The following is an 11,371-nucleotide window of genomic DNA, read 5'->3' as shown; positions in this document are numbered from 1 at the left end:
CCCTCATCTGTACCAGAAATGGAAATATTTACAGCTGAAATGATGCACTCTCAGCCATCTCAGCTGGTTAGTTCTTGGGGTCTTGGTGTGAGGATAAACAAAGCCAGATGGTATACGAGTTGACAATCTTTGAAGCAAGTAACAGATTCACAGAGATTGATTTTTCTCTACTCTGAGATTTAGAGATTTTTGAAAACCTTCAGAACACAATTTTGATAAAAACAGTATACTTGCTGTTCACATTACAATATTACAAATCAAAACATCACAAATATAAAGGAATGCTTCTCCTTCCTGACCTAAGGAAGCTCTCTCTCAGTTTGGCTTCTGTGAATGACCTGATGATGCCACCAATTATTCACTTATCACATGTTTGTTGAGTAATGTACCTGCCATGCCATGTTGACACTTGCACTGAAGAGAGAATGCACCAGGAGCCTGTGGATCCCAACAGAGAATCACAGCAACCAATGGACCTATATGCATTTCTCTAATGCTTCCTGAACGCTCTGCTCATTTCTTTCCATTTCTTGAGTTCCATAAATCTCTATTACGACCTCCTCCATTTTTCACAGATAAATTGTTAACCATCAAACAAGAACTATTTGACTCTCTAGTCATCAGATCTATAAATATTCCTCATAAGGAATTCATTTATCACACCTTTTCTGTTGTTATATCCAAAGAAATTTCTTTCTTGCGGAAACCACTCTAAATTTTATCTCATTCTTCAATTTCAATTACATTATGCCCTCCACATTTGTTGTACTTTCCATCACTTCCCTACTGGAATCATCCCTTAGGTTTCAAATATGCACAAATCTCTACCATCTACAAAACAATCTCTCAGCCAGCATTCCCAATAGTCCTCACCCTCCACGCCCCTCCTCTCCTCCTCCTGCCAGGGATCCATGGTGAAAAGTTCACATATAGCCCCATGCCTGTGTTTGCACAGTGCCCACTCAAGCCCATCCCCATTCTGTGGATGCTTCTCTTGCTAACCTCACAAGCCATGTCTCTTACCAATCCACCGGGGACTTGTCATGATTTGTCTGACATGCTCTGCAGTAGCATGTGACCTTGTGGACTTCAACGTCATTTTAAAAGCCTATTTGTCCTTGGGATCCACCACCTTACACTGTCCTGCTCTTGCCTGTCTGAACTTCCTGAGTCACTTTCTGGCTTCTCTTTATGACCACCCCACAACGACTGATGCTTCCTGGGAGTCAACCCTGCTCTGACACCTGTTCCCCATCGGCACCCTCCTTCTGGGGAAACTCCATACATTTCCCTGGCTTCAAATACCACTAATGAGCCAAATATGTCCAAAGATTAGCAGAGACCTAACTCTGACCTCCAGACCCATTTATCTACCTGCCCACTCACCACATCAGTGATGACTCAACTCACAATGACCAGGTCCCAAGTCGAGCAAACCACTTCCCCAAATTATTTGCTTCTCTCTCAGGGTTCCCAAACTCACTTGTTTGTGCTAATAATGTGTCTAGCCCTGGGTGTCGCTCTGGACACCCTGCCACCCCACATTCACGTATCGATGAACCATCCATCCACTCTCCTGAATCTACCTACAGGTTATCCACTTCTGATTTATTTCCAATCACCTTTCACATCTCATAAAATATATCATTTCCACAGAGTGAACTCGCCTGCACTAGGAACCTAAATTACAAAACTCCATTTTTCCTCTTCGTTGATTTTTTTTCTATTTTAGTTACATGTGCAATATTATCTATTTCTTTCAAGATTTAGTTCTTTCTCACTAAACTGGATACTCCATGAAGACAAGACTAATGTGGATTTTCCAAATTTTCCCACAATAGTGTTCACAATGGCTTTGCACACATAAAGGGCTCACATATATTATGTGTACAATATATATTTGATATTTATATACATATAAAATTGAAACATTAAAACTTTATTTCCTGAAATATTTTAAATCCATCCACTTAACTACTCTTATGCAAAGATACCACCTTTAGAGTGGTACACTGCAATAAATTAGCAAGAATAGTTTAAGATTCCAAATCCTTTCTCCTCATAATACAATCATGAGATTCTAGTCACAGTGATCTGTTTAAAATGCAAAAGTGATCAGTTCATCTTAACTTATAAATCCCCTATTTCTGTCTTCAGCACATATTTCTCCTGTTGTCTTATCATAATTATTAATACTACACTTTTCATTCCCTGATATGTTCCAGTTTGGAGGGAAAACTATTTGGTCATTCGATTTTTAGAGCACTTACTACATGCAAAGCTCTGGTATAAAACCTGTGATCTACAAAATAACTAAACAGACTGACTGCCCCTGTTTGATTTAGTCTTAGTGGGAGGAAAGAGATAATAAATGGCAAAGGATGTATAACATGCCATGTAGAAATCACTGCTGTGATGAACAATAAGGCAGAGAGTGAGAGTTTGAGCTTGAGCACATTTTCAAATTACTTGTGTTTGTGTGTGTGGGGGTGTGTGTGTGTGCGTGCACATGCTCATGCCTGCTGCCTGGATGGGATGACTTGCTTCCTCCTGTGGGGTTGGGGGAGCCTCCTATGCCTTGGAAAATTTCCTCCATGTGCACTTAATATGCACTTTGTTATCCATGTGTATTAGTCAGGATTCTCTAGAGAAATAGAACCATAGAATATATATAAACTTATAGAAGTGGAAATTTATTGTAGGAATTGGCTCACAAGGTTATGGAGGTTGAGAAGTCCCACAATATGCCATCTGCAAGCTGGAGAACAAGAAAAACCAGTGATATAATTCAGTCAAAGTCTGAAGGCCTGACAACCAGGACGTCTGATGTCCAAGTGCAGAAAAAGATGGACATCCCAGGTCTGGAGGAGACAGTGGATTCAGCCTTTCTTTCCTTTTTGTTCTATTGAGCCCTCAACAGATTAGATGATGCCCACCTACACTATTGAGGGTGGCTTTGTTTACGTAGACTATGGAATCAAATGCTAATCTCTTCCAGAAACATCCTCACAGACACACCCAGAAATAATGCTTCACCGTCTATGTGGGCACCCCTGAGGCCAGTCAAGCTGACTCCTAAAATTAACCATCACATCATGGATTTATCCAACCAAGACGAACAGAGATATCACAATGTGACCTATGTCATTTAAGTTTTCCAGAACACATGTTAAAGAAAGTAAATACAAACCGATGAAACTGGATTTTATAACATTTTTATTTAACCCAAGAAATCTAAATATTATCATTTCAAAAGGTAGTCCACATCAGTACAAAGAACAAGATACTCAGGTTTTCTGCTCCCTGGGTCTTACTGGTGAATTTTAATGAATACTGGCTCCTCATATAACTTAATATGATCCAATTTATAATTTTCTCTTATCTATTTTAGCTTTATTGTATCAAAAGGAAATCATTTTCTCCTTATTGTCAAACTGCTCTGCTATCTCTTTTTTAAAAAATTAAAGCTATATATTGTGCTTATGTTAGAAATGAAATTAAGAATTTAAGTACTAAAGAAGGAATTGATTCCAGCAAAAGGCTGGTTTACTAAAATGGAAGACAGTTCAAGAGCAAATCTTCCAAGAAAACCACTGGGTCAATGACATTGGAAAATTCAGGGTAGAATTAGAATACACAAGGGATGTGATTAAAAGGGGAGTAGTGAGAATGTGGAGAGGAATTGATATCAGAAGTGAAAATACACAAGCATGTTTCAAGTTGATGAAAGACATCAATCCACAGATTCAATTAATTCAACATTCCCTAAGCAGAGTGCATACACAGGAAATATTAATGAACTAAACTATGGTCTAAAAACCAAAGTTAATGTAAAGGATTTTAGGGACTATAGATGCCAAATAAGCAAGAAAAAGGCCAATTGGTGATTTCTAACCATAAATAAAATAAGATGGACATCAACAGAGCAGCATTTTTAAAATGCTAAAAGAAATCTCATGTCAAACCAGAATTCTACACCCAGCAGCAACAGTGCCCCAAATAAAGATGTCCTAGAAAAACTTAAAGTGAAACTTTTCATTGTTAGCAGCCTTGAATTAGACAAAATACTGGAGTGAGTTATCACATCCAAAGGAATATAATCTCAGGTTGAAAACCAGGAACGGAGGAAGGACTAAAGAGGAAAGGAAAGGATAATTTATAAATAAATATAAATGAATTTTATTTTGTGAAGTAATTCTAGAAATCTCTCATGGAGATTAAAATATATGTAGAATAAAATGCATGAAAACAGTAATACAAATGTCAGGAAGCTTAAAAATAGAATTGAAAGTGTTGAAGGTATTAGCATTTGGGGGAGGTGGTAAAAGTAATTATTCATATTAGACTGTATTAAGAATTCAGGATTTAGCCATTAGTGCAATTAAACAAAGATTTCTATATGATTCCAACTAATAAGTTTATAGAGAAAATAATGGAACAATAAAAGAGTTAAATCAACATCAGTGAAGTAAAGAGAGTAAAGGAACATTAATTATTCAGGTCAAAGGGAAGGGAAAGAGTAAGACGGGTGAAATAATTACAAGTTTACTGGAAATTACATGAGATGTAAATGCACAAAATACTAATTTCTTGTTAATGGCTGTGTGATATATTCTAGAGACTTGTTAATAAATATTTTGGACATTCTTTTATTGATAAACGTTTACACAGTCTCTATTTTTTCCTATTAAAACATAAGTTGTATGGACGTTTTTGTACATATAAACTTTCATTCCTATTTTTACAGAAAATATCAATAGTGGAAGAAAAAGGAAATATTAAAATGTTGATAGAAACTGCAAATACCATCTCCTCACACAAGTGTATTAAATTTTTTCATCTACCAACAGTATCTGACAGTGTCAATAACCCAACATTTTTGTGTTTAGGTATAAATCTTTAGGAATCGCTCAAATCCCATTGATAAGAAACAGGAAGTCTCCTCTGGATTATCCACTGATTGGATTATCCACTCCCTTCCTCCATAAAAGGGGAATCAGAGGCAGAACTCACTGCATTTTCCAGCAATCCAGGGGCTGTCTGCACATCAGGAGTGGGGTCAGCAGGACAACTCTGCAGCCATGGAGGAACCTGCATCGGCCTGTTTTCCAAGCCAGCCTATTCTGGTGAGCGTGGAATCCATATGGACGGCAAGAGTGTCCATTTGTACATTTTGACCTTCTGTGAAACCTCTTTAAGTTCCCAGAGAGAAGCTCTTAAAACAAGAAGATATCTTTTTATTAAAGTTCTTTCCTAGGTGTTAATGTTTGTTAAGTCATGTTCAAGTTATTGTACTTTTTTCTATGTGAAGTTTTCTGGGATAATAGGCTAGATGGTTTTGTTTTATTTTCAACCAACAACATCACTAGGAAGTGGTGTAGTATTCGGCCCTGCACTGTTTAAGTGTTCCCCTCTCTGGAAAATTCTTTACCCACAATGCGCTTGGTCTTTTTTAAGAAAAATTCAGTTCTGTGCTCAAATATCACCTCATCAGTTAGTCCTTCCCTAATCGCTTCATCATCAATAATTACGTAGTTAATTTCTTTCTCCCTTCATCCGTCCTTACCACTTTTCCTCTATTCCTCCCTCTTTCTCTGTCTCTGTCTTGGCCTTACTGTTTATCACAGCACTTAATTATACCTAACACTATAATAGAGATTCCTCAGTCTGTTTATTAACTCTTTCCTCTCACCAAGATTAAAATAAAGAGGGGCAGTGACTTTGTTAAGTTCTGGATCACAGGTTTTAGTACATAACTTGGCATACAATAGGTGCTCAATAAATGGGAGGATCAACTAATTTTCCCTCCAAACTGGGACATGCTGGGGAACGAAAGGGGTGGTATTAATAATTATGGCAGGACAACAGGAATGAAGTGAGGTTTATGGTTTCACTTTTAAAAAAATATCTTCTGAAGACAGAAATGAGAGATTTAAAAGGAAAAGTGCACTGACTAGATTTACATTTTAAACAGATTATTATGACTATAATCTTATAATGGATTACAGAGAAAGGATTTGAAATCTTAGTGATAATTTATTGCAGTATACCACAAAACAGATTATATCATTGTATAATTGTGGTTGAGTGAATTTCTTTGAAAAATTTAGTTCTTTTTGGAATTTGAATAATTTCTTTCAATAAATATATCTAAGCACCTTCGATGGGCAAAGAAATGACTGAATATGGCAGCATAAAACATTAAAGTCCACATTAGTCTTCTCTTCATGGAGTATCCAATTTAGTGAGAAAAACACTATGAAATAAATAGATAATACTATACACATACAATTAAAAATTGAAAAAAATTAACACAGAGAAAATGTGATATTAATTTTGATGGCTGGATCAGGATAGGTCACTCTGTGGAAATGGTATTTTGTAGGGAATCTGAAAGGTGCTAAAGAATTATTCACAAGTTGAGAATCTTTAGGTGGATTCAGGAGGGTGGATGGATGGTTCACTGATGAACGAGTGTGGGGTGGCAGGGTGTCCAGAATGACACTCAGGGGTAGACAGGATATTAGTACCAACAAGTGAGTTTAGAGGACACTGAGATATGGGTGATTATTTGGAGAACTGGCTGTTTCAACTTGGGACCTGCTCACTGTGAGCTGAGTCATCGAGTTGTCACTGATGTGGTGAGTGGGCAGATGGGTATTTGGATCTGAGGGTGAAGTCAGATCTTGCTGACTCAATGGGCATTTCTAGTTCATCAATGGTATCTGAAGCCAGGGAAATGGATGGGATGGCCTAGAAGAGGGCGTGGATGTGTAACAAACGTGGGAGCAGGATTGACTTCTAAGAAGCATCAATTGTTCTGTTAAGCCAGATGGTGGAGCCGAGAGTAACAGGGAGGAGTAGGAGGAGAGAGGAAGAGTCAGGGGAGGAAAAATGGTTATTTACAGTGGATGCAACTGTGTGATGGGAATATGGTCTGTGTGAGTTATTTACGTATGAACAGGAGAATATTTGAGTGAAGATGGGATGTGGGAGTGCAAGCGAAGTGAGCACCTAAGGGTTGAGAGGTAATATGATTTCATTGGAGACAAGGCATTAAAGGAGCTAGGAAAATGAGGTGATTGTGTCCTAAAGCAGAGTAAAAGAGAGACACTGAAAACCTAAATCTTGGGATACAAAGATACCTGTGATCTGTGGATCCACATGATGGTGGGTCAGGGGGTACCAGCATGTGTTTAGTTGACTGTGACAAGGATGGGAAGGGGGGACATCCTCAGAGGAGGATGGTAGAGGGAAAGGGTCTGGAGGTGGCACTGGGTAATGATCAGAGCTTTCTGTCCTTGACTCATATCAGGTTGATGTCCCAGGATCTACTTCTCAGTGTGAGGTGCCTGTGCCAGCAGCATCAGCATCATCCGGGAACACCTAGACGTGCAAATTCTTGGCCCCACCCTGGACCTACTTGGGTTGAGGTCCAGAAATCTGAATTTTAACAACCCTCCAGATGATTGTGATGCACAGGCCAATCTGAAACACATTTCCCCAGGGAGAGAGGAGGGTGGAAGATCCAAATGAGCTGAGAATGTTCTTCATTTTATTCAAATTGCACTTTTCATTTTGTTGTCAAAGGGGAAGCTCAAAAGAAATATGATGCCCCAGACTTCAGAGAAGAAAAGATAAGTCCATTTAACTAAGACCAAGCAGAGACATCGGGAAAGGTCTGCACTTCCTACAAGACGCACCAGCTGCATTTTCCAGAGGCCTGTCACAAGGATACCTTCCCACCCTGACAATGAAGTCAGGTATAGTCAACGGGAGGAGACCTTGCAGAAGCCCCAGCAACTCTGTGCACACAGGAGACTGCAGGGACTCCAGGCCTGCAGCAGTGAAGGAGAACTTTTAAGTACTTTCGATATCACAAATACCTTAAAAATAATTGCACCTCCTAGTCCAGGTGAATCCCTGGGCTGTGTTGGTGCTGGGTCTCTACACACCAGCCCCGAGCCCACCGCTGCACAGTCTTCAGATGGGGCAGAGATGATCCCAGGAGCGGGTGTCTGTCTCTCACAGCCACTCTGCAGACAGCCAGTAACTTATGGAGACATCTGCAGACAGAGTCTGAAAGTGAAAAAAGCAAGGATGAGGCCCTGAGGGCAGACAGGTTTGCCAGGGAGGCAGAGAGAGCAAGGAGCCAAGAAGGATGTTCTGAGACCTGATGGAAAACAGGAGAAGGTCCTGCTGAAGAAGCCGAGTGGTGTGGCCCTGGGGAAGTGGTTCCCCATGAGCAGCCCTCAGTTTCACTCGCCTCATTTAATGTTACTCCTGCTTCTTCTGGACTATTATGCTTGGTTGTGTTAAAATTATACTTTCTTAAACTCTTGAGAGACAAAAATGAAGAGTAGATGGTCTTGTGGGGGAGAGGGAGGGTTTCGTGTGACAAGAAAGAAGATCTGTTTGTCCTGGTACACTGCAATTTCTGTTTACCATGATTTTTATTCACTTTTATATTAAATTCTTCCGAGGTAATTTAGCCTAAGGTATTATTTAGTATTTTTAGTATAATATTTTCTTATAATTTTTATACTCAGGAAAGGATGATCCCCACTGTAAACAGCTCATTTTTTAATGTTAAATTAATTTGATTCCATAAAAACCTTATTTTATTAAGTTTGCTTTTATATCTCATTCTAACATAAGTTGCACGCTTTTTTTTTTATTTTTGCCAAATGCTAATTCAGACATAAGACATTTTTACTCACCCCCAGCGGCTTCCCCAGGGGCTGGGTCCGCGGGCTCAGCGCGGCTCAGAGGCTGCACCCCCGGGGTCAGTCCCCGCGCGGACACCGGCGCCAGACTCCACGCGGCCACCACGTCCGGAGGATGCAGCCGCGGGGACACGCGCGTCCTCGTCGTGGGCGCAGGACACGCCGCTGTCAGGCCAGAGCGCCCCGCGCCGTGGGCAGCGGCGGGGCCGGAGGAGCGGGGAGGAGGGCAGCGGGGACCGGGCCCACGACCCTCCGTGGGGGCGCTCGGGGCGGCTCGGGTGCATGAAAGGCTCCGGACTTTACATCCAGGGCCCCATCCAGCGCGGTCGCCTTCACTCTCCGCGGTCCGCGCCTCCGCTTCCTTCTGCGGCGCCAACCGCCGGGTCTCGCTTCACCGCCCACGACCTGTCAGCTCTTCCCCGCGGCCCGGGGCTCGGCTCTCTCCGCCGCCTCTCGCCGCTTTCCGGCTGGGCTCGGCTCCCCCCCCCCCCCCCCCCCCCCCCCCCCCCCCCCGCCAAACCCCGGTCCCTCCGCCCGACCTCGGCCGTGTCCTCACATCTTCGGCTCTTTACGCCCGTCCTCGGTTCCCTCCGCGTGTCTCCGCCGCTCCTCGGCTCAGTGGTTCCCTTCGGCTCTCTCCGCCTGGTTTCGGATGACAGTTGCTATCTGAGGTCCTGTTGCCTTTAGCTTTGGAGGGAACGGGTGGTCCCTTGCTAGGGCTTCTGTCACCTCTACTTTTGGATGCAGATTGTGAGTATCACTTGCTGGGGCTCCGTAATCTCTAATCTTGGGAGGTGGACTGGGGGATCTCTTGCAGTGGCTTCCATCATCTGTAGTTTTGGGGGATTAGTTCATTGTGTTTTTAAAAGCATATTATTTTGAGAAAGTTTAGACTTACACAAAAGTTGTAAAACTATACAGGGTTCTTTTATGCAGTCAATATTCATTATATTTCCTTACATTTTTTTACTGCTGATAATTATCGCTATCGTTATGTGTCTCCACATGGAATTCTTTTGTTTCAGCCTGAAGAGCTTTTAGTGTTTCTTGAAGTACAGTTCCATTTTTGATTAATTCTTTCAGCTTTTGTTTTTTTAAACCCCCTTTGAAATACGTCTTTAATTGGTCTGCATTTTTGAAGAATATTTTTCTTAGGTCTCAGAATCTTAGATTGGTAGGGTTTTTTTCTTTTTCCATGAAACACTTTAGATGTCAGATGTCATTCGTTGTTTTCTTCCTTTTTTTTTTTTAAGGTGAATGCTTTATTTATTTTTGTGTGTGTGTGAGGAAGATCAGCCCTGAGCTAACATCCATGCCAATCCTCCGCTTTTTGCTGAGGAAGACTGGCCCTGGGCTGACATCTGTGCCCATCTTCCTCCACTTTATGTGGGACGGCACCACAGCATGGCTTGACAAGTGGTGCATCGGTGCGCGCCCGGGTTCCGAACCTGGGCCGCCAGCAGCGGAGCGCGGGCACTTATCTGCTATGCCACGGGGCCAGCCGCTCATCGTCTTCTTGTTCTATAGTTTCTTTGAAAAGTTATGGGTCTTATTGTTGCTCTTTTGAAAGCAATGTGTCCTTTTCCTTTGGTTGTTTTAAAGATTTGCAGTTTGTCTTTCATTGTCTACAATTGTCCATGTTTCCTCCCTTTTCTTCATAGTTATTTTGAAGTGCTTGTCTGCTAACTCCAATCTCTGCATTGTCTCTGGGTCTGCTTCTATTGATTTATATATTCATAATAGAGAAGGTTTTCCTGCTACTCTGCATGTCTAGTAACCTTTTATTGTATGCTGGATCTTGTGCACAATACCCCGTAGAGGCTCTTAATCGTGTTACATTCCTCTAAAGATTAGGTTTTGTCAGGGCAGGCAATTGTACTACTAATGGATCACCTAGAACCTATGATGGCTGGGTTTTAGCCTCTAAAAGGACAGATTTATTTCAGTTTTTTCAAAGGGTGAAGTCCTTACTCTTAGTGTGACATTTCTAGGGTCATAATGGGAACCCAGGGTTTTTTATCAAGGTCATTCCACTCCAGATGAATCTGAAAACCAAGCTCCAACTCCTGGGATGTGTGGTCTCTGAAATTTCTGCCCAATATTCAGTTTCCAGTGGTTTTTCTCTTCTAAATCTCCTAGAGTCTTTCCCTTCATATGCACAGCTTAGGTGTTATTCAGGGACCTGAAGGGGATTCTTAGGCATATTTTGTGGGCTGCCTCTTTGTGAATTTTATTTTCTCTTGGAATATGCTTCAAAGGTGTTTCAGGATCAGGTTGTATTTTACCTACCCCAGCCCTGGCATCAACCATTTCTCGAAAGAGCCCTGGTTCCTTCTTTTTCCTTTTTGTTTAGAAGAGTACTTTAGAAACAAGATTTGAGTGATAGGTGTTCTCATTGCTACTGGAGTATAATTGCTTCTAGGCCTTTTGAGACGATAGGCCTTGGAAATATATGAATGTATACTATCCTCTACATACATACATTGTCTATGTCTGTCTATCTATCTATCTATCTATCTATCTATCTATCTATCTATCTATCTATATCTATCTATCTATCTATCTATCTATCTATCTATCTATCTATCTATCTTTCTGTCTTTCTGTCTTTCCTTCCTTCTACCATCCATCCATCCATCCATTCA

At 41.2% G+C, this 11,371-nt stretch overlaps 1 pseudogene; it reads left to right on the top strand.

The window, feature by feature from the left end:
• Nucleotides 1-2,846: 2,846 nt before the first annotated feature.
• On the top strand, nt 2,847-8,492 carry LOC131395385 (methyl-CpG-binding domain protein 3-like 2B; annotated as a pseudogene).
• Nucleotides 8,493-11,371: the final 2,879 nt, after the last annotated feature.

Source organism: Diceros bicornis, chromosome 31 (assembly GCF_020826845.1).
Source record: "Diceros bicornis minor isolate mBicDic1 chromosome 31, mDicBic1.mat.cur, whole genome shotgun sequence".
NCBI lineage: Eukaryota > Metazoa > Chordata > Mammalia > Perissodactyla > Rhinocerotidae > Diceros > Diceros bicornis.
Note: the sequence above shows the minus strand (reverse complement) of the source record. Positions and strands in the feature narration are given on the sequence as shown.